We start from the raw sequence: 12,272 nt of genomic DNA on the forward strand, positions 1-12,272 counted from the left end.
TATATACCATTTCCTTTATCCTTTTATCTGTAGATAAGCACTTGGATCGTTTCCTCACTGGAGCTATTGTGAATAGTGCTGCTGCGAACACTGGTATACAGGTTAACTATTTGAGTCCCTGCTTTCACTCCTTTTGGGCATATGCCTAGGAGTGGAACTGCTGGATCATTCTGTGCTTTTAATTCTGTGTTTAACTATGTGAACTATGCCATAACTATTTTCCACAGTGGCTGCACTATTTTACAGTCACACAAGCAGTGTACAAGGGTTTCAGTTTATCCACATTCTCTCTGGCACTTATTTTCCAAATTTTGTTTTGTTTTATTTTATTTTGTTTTGTTTTGTTTTTGATAATAACCATCATGAAGTGGTATCTCATTGTGGTTTTGGTTTACATTTCCCTAATGACTAGGGATGTTGAGCATCTTTTTATGTGCTTAATGGCCATTTGTATATCTTCTTTGTAGAAATGTCTATTTAAGTCCTTGGCCCATTTTTGAATTGGGCTGTTTGGTGTTGGTTGTTGAGTTGTAGGAGTTCTTATGTATTCTGGATATCAATTTCTTATCAGATATATGATTTGCAATTGTTCTTTCATTCTGTAGGTTATCTTTTCATTTTTAAAAATATTTATTTATTTATTTATTTATTTGGCTGCATCGGGTCTTAGTTGCAGCATGCGGGCTCTTCGTTGAGGTGCGCGGGCTTCTCTAGTTGCAGCACGCAGGCTTCTCTCGAGTTGCAGCACGCAGGCTCCTCTCGAGTTGTGGCTCGTGGGCTCCAGAGTGCGCAGGCTCAGTAGTTGCGGCACAGGGGCTCTCTAGTTGTGGCATGGGGGCTCTAGAGTCCGCGGGCTCAGTAGTTGCAGCTCACGTTCTTAGTTGTCCCACGGCATGTGGGATCTTAGTTCCCCAACCAGCGATCAAACCCATGTCCCCTGCTTTGGAAGGCGGATTCTTAACCATTGCACCGCCAGGGAAGTCCCTCTCTTTTCATTTTTTTTCATGGTATCCTTTGTACAAAAGTTTTTACTTTTGATGAAGTTTGGTTTATCTCTTTTTTCTTTATTGTCTGTGCTCTTGGTGTCATATCTAAAAACCATTACAAAATCCAATGTCATAAAGCTTTTCCCCTATGTTTTCTTATAAGTTTATTAGTTTTAGCTTTTACATTTAGGTCTTTGATCCATTTTGAGTTAATTTTTGTATAGACTATGTAGGTGTAAGATAAGAATCTAACTGCATTCTTTTGCATGTAGACATCCAGTTTTCCTAGAATCATTTGTTGAAAATACTGTCATTTCCCACATTGGGAAATAGTCTTGGTGGTACCCTTGTCAAAAACCCATTGAATACATATATGAGGGTTTATTTCTGGACTCTCGATTTTATTCCATTGTTCTATATGTCTGTCCTTTTGCCAGTACCACACTGTTTTGGTCAAGCTATTAATACAATAACTTTGTATTAAATTTGGAAACCAGAAAATATGAACCTGCCAACTTTGTTCTTGGTCAAGATTTTGCTTATAGCTATTTGAATCCCCTGAGATTCCATATGAATTTTAGGGTGGCTCATTCAATTTCTACAAAAAATTGCTGTTGAGATTTTGATAAAGATTGCATTGAATCTGTAGATAACCTTAGCTAGTATTTCCAATTTAACACTATTAAGTCTGCTAATCCATAAATATGTAATGTTTGCTGATGAAAATTCAATTAACAACCAGGCAAAGAAGAAAAATTAGAGCATTTTATTTGAGCCAAACTGAGGATTATTACCTTGGAGACAGATTCTCAGAAGCTCTGAGAACTGTTACACTTGCCAGGAGCTAGAGATGCAGTTTTATATAGTTTTGAGACAAAGAATTATGTGTCACACTGACAGGTTAACATGATACATAAAGTTCCTCAGAGATGTTTTGGCCAGATATGCATATACAGAGTGAGCCTTTAGGTCAATTTGATCCAATGTCAAGATGACAAAAAATATCGATCTTAGAAATTACAATGCTGGCATCAGAAGAAAGGGACCATTATCCTCAAAGGTTGATTATATCCTCCTGCCTTGAGGAGGTCTGGTTAATGCATAATGCAGAAGCACAATGAATACTTGGGAGAGGTCCGTCACAAATGGGGGCATGTCCTGCATGTTTCAATTCTGACTTAGTCTGATTTTCTTGCCATAGAAAACTTTATGATTTTCCTTATCATGTTTTTCCAATGATTTACATACTTTAAAATTTCTTTCAGCAATGTATTCTACTTTTCAATGTACTGGTCTTTTGCCTCATTGATTACATTAATTCTTAAGAATTTTATTCTGTTTGATGATATTGTAAATGGAATAGTTTTCTTAATTTCCTTCTTGGAATGTTCATTATTAGTATATAGAAATAGAATTGATTTTTATACGTTGATTTTGTATCCTATAACTTTGCTGAATTTCCTTATTAACTCAAACATTTTTTGTGAAATCTTTGGGGTTTTTTACATGTAAGATTATATTGTCCAAGAACAGAGATGTTACATCTTTTTTCTTTTTTTTCAATTTGGATGCCTTTATTTCTCTTTCTTGCCTAGTTGCTCTGTCTATAACTTCCAATGCTATGTTGAACAGAAGTGATGAAAGCGGGCATCCTTGTACTACTCTTGATCTTTGGGGAAAAGCTTTTAGTCTTTCACCATTGATATGTTAGCTGTAGAGTTTTCATATATTAGCCTTTATCATGTTTTACATAGAATTTTTCTCTATTCCCAATATGAGTGTTTTTATGAAGAAGGGGTTTTAGATTTTATCAAGTGATTCTACAGCAGTTGAAATGATCACGTAGTTTGGTTTCTCTGATATATTAATTTTATTAATTACATTGTTTGAGTTTTATATGTTGAACCATCTTTGTATTGTGGAAATAAATCCTACCTTTTCAGATTGTGCTAGATTTTTTTGTTGAGGATTTTTGAATTTATATCCATATGAAATATTAGTCTGTACTCTTCTTCAAGTGTTTGTCTGGCTTTGGTAACAGGGTAATGCAGGCCTCATAAAATAAGTTTGAAAGTGTTCCCTCCACTTCAATTTTTTGGAAGATTTGGAGAAGGATTAGTGTTAATTCCTCTTTAAATGATTAGTAGAATTAATCTGTGAAACCATCTGGTCCTGGACTTTTCTCTGTTGGGAGATTATTGATTACGGATTCAACCTCTTTACTAGTTATAGGTCTATTCAGCTTTTGTTTCTTCATGATTCAGTCTGGGCAGGTAAGTGTGTTTCCTGGAATGTGCTAATTTCATCTAGGTTATCTATTTTGCTGGCTTACAAATTCCAGTGTTCTCTTATAATCCTTTTTATTTGTATAAAATCAGTAGTAGTGTCCCACTTCATTTTCTGATTTCATTCATTTGAGTCATCCCTCTTTTATTTAAATCAATGGATATAAAGGTTTGTCCATTTTGTTGATCTTTTCAACATACCAATTTTTTATTTCACTGGTATTTCTCTAGTCCATATTTTATTTATCTCTGTTATAATCTTTATTATTTCTTCCCTTCTGCGACTTTGGGTTAGTTTTCATTTCTTTTTCCAGTTCCATAAGCTGTAAAGTTAGTGTACAGATTTGAGATTTTTCTTCCTTTTTAATGTATTTGTCTACAGCTATAAATTTCCCTCTCAATTCTACTTTCACTGTATGTTTTGGTATGTTGTGTTTTCACTTTCATTTGTCTCCTGGTATTTTCTAATGTCTCTGTGATTTCCTCTTTGACCAATTTGCTGATTAAAAGGGTACTGTTTCATTTCCACATATTTGTGGATTTCCAGATTATTTTCTGCTATTGACTTATAGCTTTATTTCATTGGGGTTGGAAATGATTTTAAGTTTTGGGGGGATTTCCATCATTTAAAAATTTTAAAGAAATGCTTTGTGGTCTAACATGTACTCTATCCTGGAGAACATTTCACATGCACTTGAGAAAAATGTGTATTCTACTGTTTGGGAGAAGAGTGTACATATCTGTTAGGTACAGTTGGCTTATGATGATGTTCACATCCTCTATTCCCTTATTTCTCTATTTTCTCATATTCTGTCTGATTGTTCTATTACTGAAAGTGGGAGTTTGACGTTTCTAACTGTTACTGTAGAACTGTCTGTTTCTCCCTTAAGTCTGTCAATGTTTGCTTCCTAAATTTTGCTTCTCTGATATTTGGTTCTTATCTGTTTATAACTGTTGTGTCTTCTCGGTGAAATGACCCTCCTGTAATTATATAATGTCTTTCTTTGTCTTTTATAACAGTTTTATATGTAAAGTCTAGTTTGTTAATTATAGTCATCCCAGCTCTCCTTAGGTTTCTCTTGACTTGGAATATCTCTTTTCATCCTTTCATTTTCAACCTCCTGGTGTCTTAACATTGAAAGCGAATCTCTTGTAGACATCATATGGTTGCATCTTTTTTGATCCATTCTGGCAATTTGTACCTTTTGATTGGAGAGTTTAATCCATGTACATTTAAAGTAATTACTGATAGGGAAGGACTTACATCGGACACTTTGCTATTTGTTTTCTACATGTCTTCTAGCTTTTTTCTCCCTAATTTTCTCCATTTCTACCTTCCTTTGAGTTTAGTTGATTTTTTTGTTGTTGTTGTAGTGACAGGTTTTGGTTCCCTTTTCACTTCCTTTGTGTGAAGCTATTTTCAATATCTATTATAGATATTTTCTTTACAGTTACCTGGTTATTAATGGTTACAAGTTAATATTCTCATATATGATATCTATATTATATCTATATATGTAATTTTCCTGATTTTCTTTTTCTTTCTTTTTAAAAATCATTATCTGTATTCAAATATATTTGACATATATCAAATAAATTTAGATAGCACCTCTATCACATCACATAATTATTTCTTTTTTTGTGGTTGGAATAATTAAGATCTAGTCTCTTAGAAAATTTGATGATTAAAATAAAATATTGTTGTCTATGTTCACTAAACTGTGCCTTAGACATCCAAGATTTATTTGTCAACTGTTTGCAAGTTTGTACCCTTAAACAACACCTCTTATTCCCCCAAGCCCCTGGTAACCACCATTTTACTCTGTTTTGATGAGTTGGGTTTTTTAGATTCACATATAAGTGATATCATAGAGTATTTGTCTTTCTCTGTCTGACTTATCTTACTTAGCGAAAAGTCCATCAGTGTTGCCACAAATGGCAGGATGGCCTTCTTTCTTATGGCTGAATTATATTCTATTGTATATACATACAACCTCTTCTTTATCTACTCATCTGTTGATGAGCGCTTAAGTTGAGTCTATATCTTGGCTATTGTGAATAATGCTGCAATAAACACGGAAGTGCATATATCTCTTCAATATCCTGTTTTCATTCCCTTTAGATGTATACCCAGAAGTGGGATTGCTGGGTCATGTGGAAATTCTATATTTAATTTTCTCAGGAACCTCCATACTGTTTTCCATAGTGGCTAAAACAATTTACATTCCCATCAACAGTGCAAAAGTTTCCTTTTTCTGTATCCTTTTTCTGTATTGTCTTCACCAATGCTTGTTATGTCTTGTCTTCTTAATTATAGCCGTTCTAACAGCTGTGAGATGTATCTCATTGTGTTGTTCTTTTTCCACATCTTTATTGGAGTACAAATGCTTTACAATGTTTTGTTAGTTTCTACTGTACAACAAAGTGAATCAGCTGTATGTCTATATATCCCCATATCCCCTCCCTCTTGAGCTTCCCTCCCACCCTCCCTACCCCATCCCTCTAGGTCGTCACAAAGCACCGAGGTGATCTCCCTGTGCTATGCAGAAGCTTCCCACTAGCCATCCATTTTACATTTAGTAGTGGATATATGTCAGTGCTACTCTCTCACTCACTTCATCTCCGCTTCCCCTTCCCACCCCCGTGCCCTCAAGTCCGTTCTCTACGTGTGCATCTTTATTCCTGTCCTGCCATTAGGTTCATCAGTACTGCTTTTTAAAATCCCATATATATGCGTTAGCTTACGGTATTTGTTTTTCTCTTTCTCGCTTACTTCACTCTGTATGACAGATTCTAGGTCCATCTGCCTCACTACAAATAACTCAATTTCATTCCTTTTTATGGCTGAGTAATATTCCATTGTATATATGTGCCACATCTTCTTTATCCATTCATCTGTTAATGGGCATTTAGGTTGCTTCCATGTCCTGGCTATTGTAAATAGTGCTGCAATGAACACTGTGGTACATGTATCTTTTTGAATTATGGTTTTCTCAGGGTATGTGCCCAGTAGTGGGATTGCTGGGTCATATAGTAGTTCTGTTTTTAGTTTTTTAAGGACCCTCCATACTGTATCAATTTACATTCCCTCCAACAGTGCAGGAGGGTTCCCTTTTCTCCACACCTTCTCCAGCATTTATTGTTTGTAGATTTTTTGATGATGGCCATTCTGACGCGTGTGAGGTGATACCTCATTGTGGTTTTGATTCGCATTTCCCTATTGATTAGTGATGTTGAGCATCTTTCCATGTATCTGTTAGCCATCTGTATGTCTTCTTTGGAGAAATGTCTATTTAGGTCTTCCGCCCATTTTTGGATTGGGTTGTTTTTGTGATATTGAGCTGTGATGGCAAATGAGATGGTTTCCTTAATTTCTCTTTCTGATCTTTTGTTGTTAGTGTACAGGAATGCCAGAGATTTCTGTGCATTAATTTTGTATCCTGCAACTTTACCAAATTCATTGATTAGTTTTAGTAGTTTTGTGGTGGCATCTTTAGGATGTTCTAAAGTATAGTATCATGTTGTCTGCAGTGACAGTTTTACTTCTTCTTTTCAAGTTTGTATTCCTTTTATTTCTTTTTATTCTCTGATTGCCATGGCTAGGACTTTCAATACTAGGTTGAATAATAGTGGCAAGAGTGGACATCCTTGTCTTGTTCCTGATCTTACAGGAAACGGTTTCAGTTTTTCACCATTGAGAGTGATGTTTGCTGTGGGTTTGTTGTATAAGGCTCTTATTATGTTGAAGTAGCTTCCCTCTATGCCCACTTTCTGGAGAGTTTTTGTCATAAATGAGTGTTGAATTTTGTCAGACGCTTTTTCTGCATCTATTGAGATGATCATATGGTTTTTATTCCTTAATTTCTTAATATGGTGTATCACATTGATTGTTTTGCTTATGTTGAAGAATCCTTGCATCCCTGGGATAAATCCTACTTGATCATGGTTTATGATCCTTTAAGTGTGTTGCTGGATTTTGTTTGCTAGTATTTTGTTGAGGATTTTTGCATCTATGTTCATCAGTGATATTGGTCTATAATTTTCTTTTTTCGTGATATCTTTGTCTGGTTTTGGTATCAGGGTGATGGTGACCTCCTAGAATGAGTTTGGGAGTGTTCCTCCCTCTGCAGTTTTTTGGAAGAGTTTGAGGATAGGTGTTAACTCTTCTCTAAACATTTGATAGAATTCGCCTGTGAAGCCATCTGGTCCTGGACTTTTGTTTGTTGGAAGATTTTTAATTACAGTTTCAACTTCATTGCCTGTGATTGGTCTGTATTTTCTAATTCTTCCTGGTTCCGTCTTGGAAGGTTGTACTTTTCCAAGCATTTGTCCATTTCTTTTAGGTTGTCCATTTTATTGGCATATATTTGTTTGTAGTAGTCTCTTATGATCTTTTGTATTTCTGCGGTGTCAGTTGTAATCTCTCCTTTTTCATTTCTAATTTTATTGATTTGAGTCCTCTCCCTTTTTTTCTTGATGAGTCTGGCTAAAGGTTTATCAATTTTGTTTATCTTCTCAAACAACCAGCCTTTAGTTTTATTGATCTTTGCTATTATTTTCTTTGTTTCTCTTTCATTTATTTCTGCCCTGATCTTTATGATTTCTTTCCTTCTACTAACTTTGGGTTTTCTTTGTTCTTCTTTTTCTAGTTGCTTTAGATGTAAGGTTAGATGGCTTATTTGAGATTTTTCTTGTTTCTTGAGGTGAGCTTGAATTGCTATGAACGTCCCTCTTTGAACTGCTTTTGCTTCGTCCCATAGGTTTGGATCATTGTGTTTTCATTGTCGTTTGTTTCTAGGTATTTTTTTATTTGCTGTTTGATTTCTTCAGTGATCTCTTGATTATTTAGCAGTGCACTGTTTAGTCTCCAAATATTTGTGGGTTTTGCTGGGGTTTTTTTTCCTGTAATTGATTTCTAATCTCATAGTGTTGTGGTCAGAAAAGATGCTTGATACAATTTCAATTTTCTTAAATTTTCCAAGGCTTGATTTGTGAACCAAGATGTGATCTATTGTGGAGAACATTCTGTGTGCACTTGAGAAGAAAGTGTATTCTTCTGCTTTCAGGTGGAATGTCCTAAAAATATCAATTAAGTCTATCTGGTCTATTCTGTCATTTAAAGCTTGTGTTTCCTTGTTTACTTTCTGTCTGGATAATCTGTCTATTAATGTAAGTGGGGAGTTAAAGTCCCCCACTATTAATGTGTTACAGTCGATTTCTCCTTTTATGGCTGTTAGCATTTGCCTTATGTATTGAGGTGCTCCTATGTTGGGTGCATAAATACTTATAATTGTGATGTTTTCTTCTTGGATTGATCCCTTGATCATTATGTAGTGTCCTTCATTAACTCTAGTAACTGTCTTTATTTTAAAGTCTATTTTATCTGATATGAGTATTGCTACTCCAGCTTTCTTTTGATTTCCATTTGCATGGAATATCTTTTTCTATCCCCTCACTTTCAGTCTGTATGTGTCCCTAGGTCTGAACTGAGCTGCTTGTAGACAGCATCTATATGGGTCTTGTTTTTGTATCCATTCAGCCAGTCTGTGTCTTTTGGTTGGAGCATTTAATCCATTTACATTCAAGGTGGTTATTGATATGTATGTTCCTATTACCATTTTCTTAATTGTTTTGGGTTTGTTTTTGTGGGTCTTTTTCTTCTCTTGTATTTCCCACTTAGAGAAGTTCCCTTAGCATTTGTTGTAAAGCTGGTTTGGTGGTGCTGAATTCTTGTAGCTTTCGCTTGTCTGTAAAGCTTTTGATTTCTCCATCTAATCTGTATGGGATCCTTGCCGGGTAGAGTAATCTTGGTTGTAGGTTTTTCCCTTTCATCATTTTAAATATGCCCTGCCGCTCCCTGCTGGCTTGCAGAGTTTCTGCTGAAAGATCAGCTGTTAACCTTATGGGGATTCCCTTGTATGTTATTTATTGCTTTTCCCTTGCTGCTTTTAATATTTTTTCTTTGCATTTACTTTTTGATAGTTGGATTAATATGTGTCTTGGCATGTTTCTCCTTGGATTTATCGTGTCTGGGACTCTCTGCGCTTCCTGGACTTGATTGACTATTTCCTTTTCCATGTTAGGCAAATTTTGGACTATAATCTCTTCAAAAATTTTCTCAGACCCTTTCTTTTTCTCTCCTTCTTCTGGGACCCCCATAATTCGAATGTTGGTACATTGTTGGTACATAATTTAATGTTGTCCCAGGGGTCTCTGAGACTGTCCTTAATTCTTTTCATTCTTTTTTCTTTTTCTGCTCCCTGGCAGTTTTTTCCACCATTTTATCTTCCAGCTCTCTTATCCGTTCTTCTGCCTCAGTTATTCTGCTATTGATTCCTTCTAGAGTATTTTTAAATTCAGTTATTGTGTTGTTCATCACTGTTTGTTTGCTCTTTAGTTCTTCTAGATCTTTGTTAAATGTTTCTTGTATTTTCTCCACTCTGTTTCTGAGATTTTAGATCATCTTTCTGTCATTACTTTGAATTCTTTTTTGGGTAGGTTGCCTATTTCGTCTTCATTTATTTGGTCTTATAGGTTTTTACCTTGCTCCTTCATCTGTAACATATTTCTTTGTCGTTTCTTTTTTTTTTTTTTTTTGATGGGTGGGGCTGTGGACAGGAGTCTTACTGGTTGTTTGGCTTGAGACGTCCAGCACTGCAGTTTGCATACAGATGGATAGAGCCTGGTCTTGGTGTAGAGATGAGGACCTCCAGAAGGCCTCACTCTAATCAATATTCCCTGGGGTCTGTGGTTCTCTGCTAGTCCAGTGGTTTGGACTCAGAGCTGTCACCACAGGAGCTTGGGCCTGAACTCTGGGCTGGGAACCAAGATCCCGCAAGCTGCGTGGTGAGGCAAAAAAAAAACAAAACAGAAAAGAAAAGAAAAAAAGCAGCAGTACAATAACAAAGAAGAAAAAACAAAAGAAAATTAGAAAGATAAAAATATGTTAGGAAAAATAAAAATATAATTGAAACAACTGCAACAAGGTAAAACAAAACCACAACAGAAAAAAATAAGGGGGGTGGGGGGTGGGGAACAACCCAAAAGGAGCAAAACAGTAACAAAGTATAAGGAATAAAATAAAATTAGAAAAATAAAAGATTTATTAGAAAAAATAAAAATATAAATGAATCAACAACAATGAATCACCAAGAAGGTAAAACAGAACCCCAATCTAAAAATGTAAAAAAGGGATTGGGATTGACATATATACAGTAATATGTATAAAATGGATAATTAATAAGAACCTGCTGTATAAAAAAATAAATAAAATTCTAAAAATTCAAATAAATAAATAAAAGCCAAAAGAAGGAAAAACAAAACAAAAAAAGCCTTGGCTATGGGGTAGAGGAGTTGGGGCGGAGTTTAGGCAAAGGTAGAACTTAGGCAGGGGCAGGGTTTAGGGTGGGGTGGGATGTAGGCGGGAGGGGGTGATGTTTGAGCGTGGGGTGGGGCCTAGGCTCAGGACCCAAGCAGCTGCAGCTGGAAGAGGCCTTGGAGGCGGGCCCTAGGCAGGGCGACGTTCAAGCGTGGGGCGGGGCTTCTGCTTAAGACCTGCCCAGTAGCAGAGAGGCAGTTCGTCCAAATGGGGGGCCTCTGGAGTGTGAAGTACTGGGGTTTGGAGGTAAGGCCCTGGGTGAGGGTGTGTGGGCGGGGTTTAGGCCCAGCAGAGTTGGAGGGGGTCTCAGAGGGGGGTCTCCAGATACAGATGTAGGACCCTGGGTAGGTGTAGGGGCAGGGCTTGGGCTCTGCACGGTAGAAGGGAGGCTCCGAGGGCAGAGGATTAGGCCCTGGGGCCCAACAGGTTCCCTGGTGCCTAAGTGGACAGGAAAAGCGCTGGCTGCGTTCGCTTCCGTTCCTCCCTGCCCCACACCCCCGATTTCTGTATGTTGATTTTATATCCTACAGCTTTACAGAATTCATTGTTTAGTTCCAACAGGTCTTTGGTTGAGTCTTTGGGATTCTCTATATACAAAATCAAATCATCTGCAAATAATGACAAGCTTACTTCTTCATTTCCAGTTTGAATGCTTTTTGTTTCTTTGTTATACCAATTAGCTCCAGGTAGGACTTCCAGTACTATGTTGAATAAGAGTGGTAAGAGCGGGAATCTTTGTCTTGTACCTGATCTTAGAAGCAGAGCTTTCAACTTTCCACCATCGAGTGTAATGTTAACTGTGGGTTTGTTGTATATGGCCTTAATTATGTTGCAGTATGTTCCTTCTGTACCCAATCTGTTTGAAGTTTTTAGCATGAAGTGTTCTAATTTGTCAAGTGCTTTTTATGCATCTATTGAGATGATCCTCTGGATTGTTATCTTTCATTCTATTAATGTAGTGTATCCCACTTTTTAATTTGCATGCGTTGAACCATGCTCACATTCCAAGGATAAATCTCATTAGGACATGGTGTCTAATTATTTTGATGTGTTCTCTTTTTTTGAGTTGAATACATAGTTCTATTTTTTAATTGAAGTATAGTTGACTTAAAATATTAGATTAGTTTCAGGTGTTACCATTAGTTTAAAAAGTTGTCTTGCACTTTAGCATGGAAGCTTCTGATAGAAAGTTTATATTGTGGGAGTTGTCAGAGTCCAGTGTTTGCTACCCAGCAATTGTTGGACATAGCCGTGTCACACACGTCTGCCCAGTGCAATGGGTAGAGCATGGGTTTTGAGGCGAGATCTGGATTCAGATCCATGTTACCTATGGAAATTGTGGAAAATTCCATGACTCGTGAGAGCCTCAACTTTCTTCTGAAAATGAAAATAATGAAAATGAAAATAATGCTGATATCATGGGGTTGTTCTGGAATTGGAAATCATGTATGTAAAATGCCTGGTACATACATCTCAATGAATGATAATCTTGATAATGTTAAAAGAATCTATTCTTAGTCTCATCACTATTTGTTGAGAGAGTTATTTATTTAGTTAGTTAGGTAGTTAGTTTTTTGCGGTACGCAGGCCTCTCTCTTGTGGCCCCTCCCGTTGCCGAGCACA

Source organism: Mesoplodon densirostris, chromosome 1 (genome assembly GCF_025265405.1).
Source record: "Mesoplodon densirostris isolate mMesDen1 chromosome 1, mMesDen1 primary haplotype, whole genome shotgun sequence".
In the NCBI taxonomy this organism is placed as follows: Eukaryota; Metazoa; Chordata; class Mammalia; order Artiodactyla; family Ziphiidae; genus Mesoplodon; species Mesoplodon densirostris.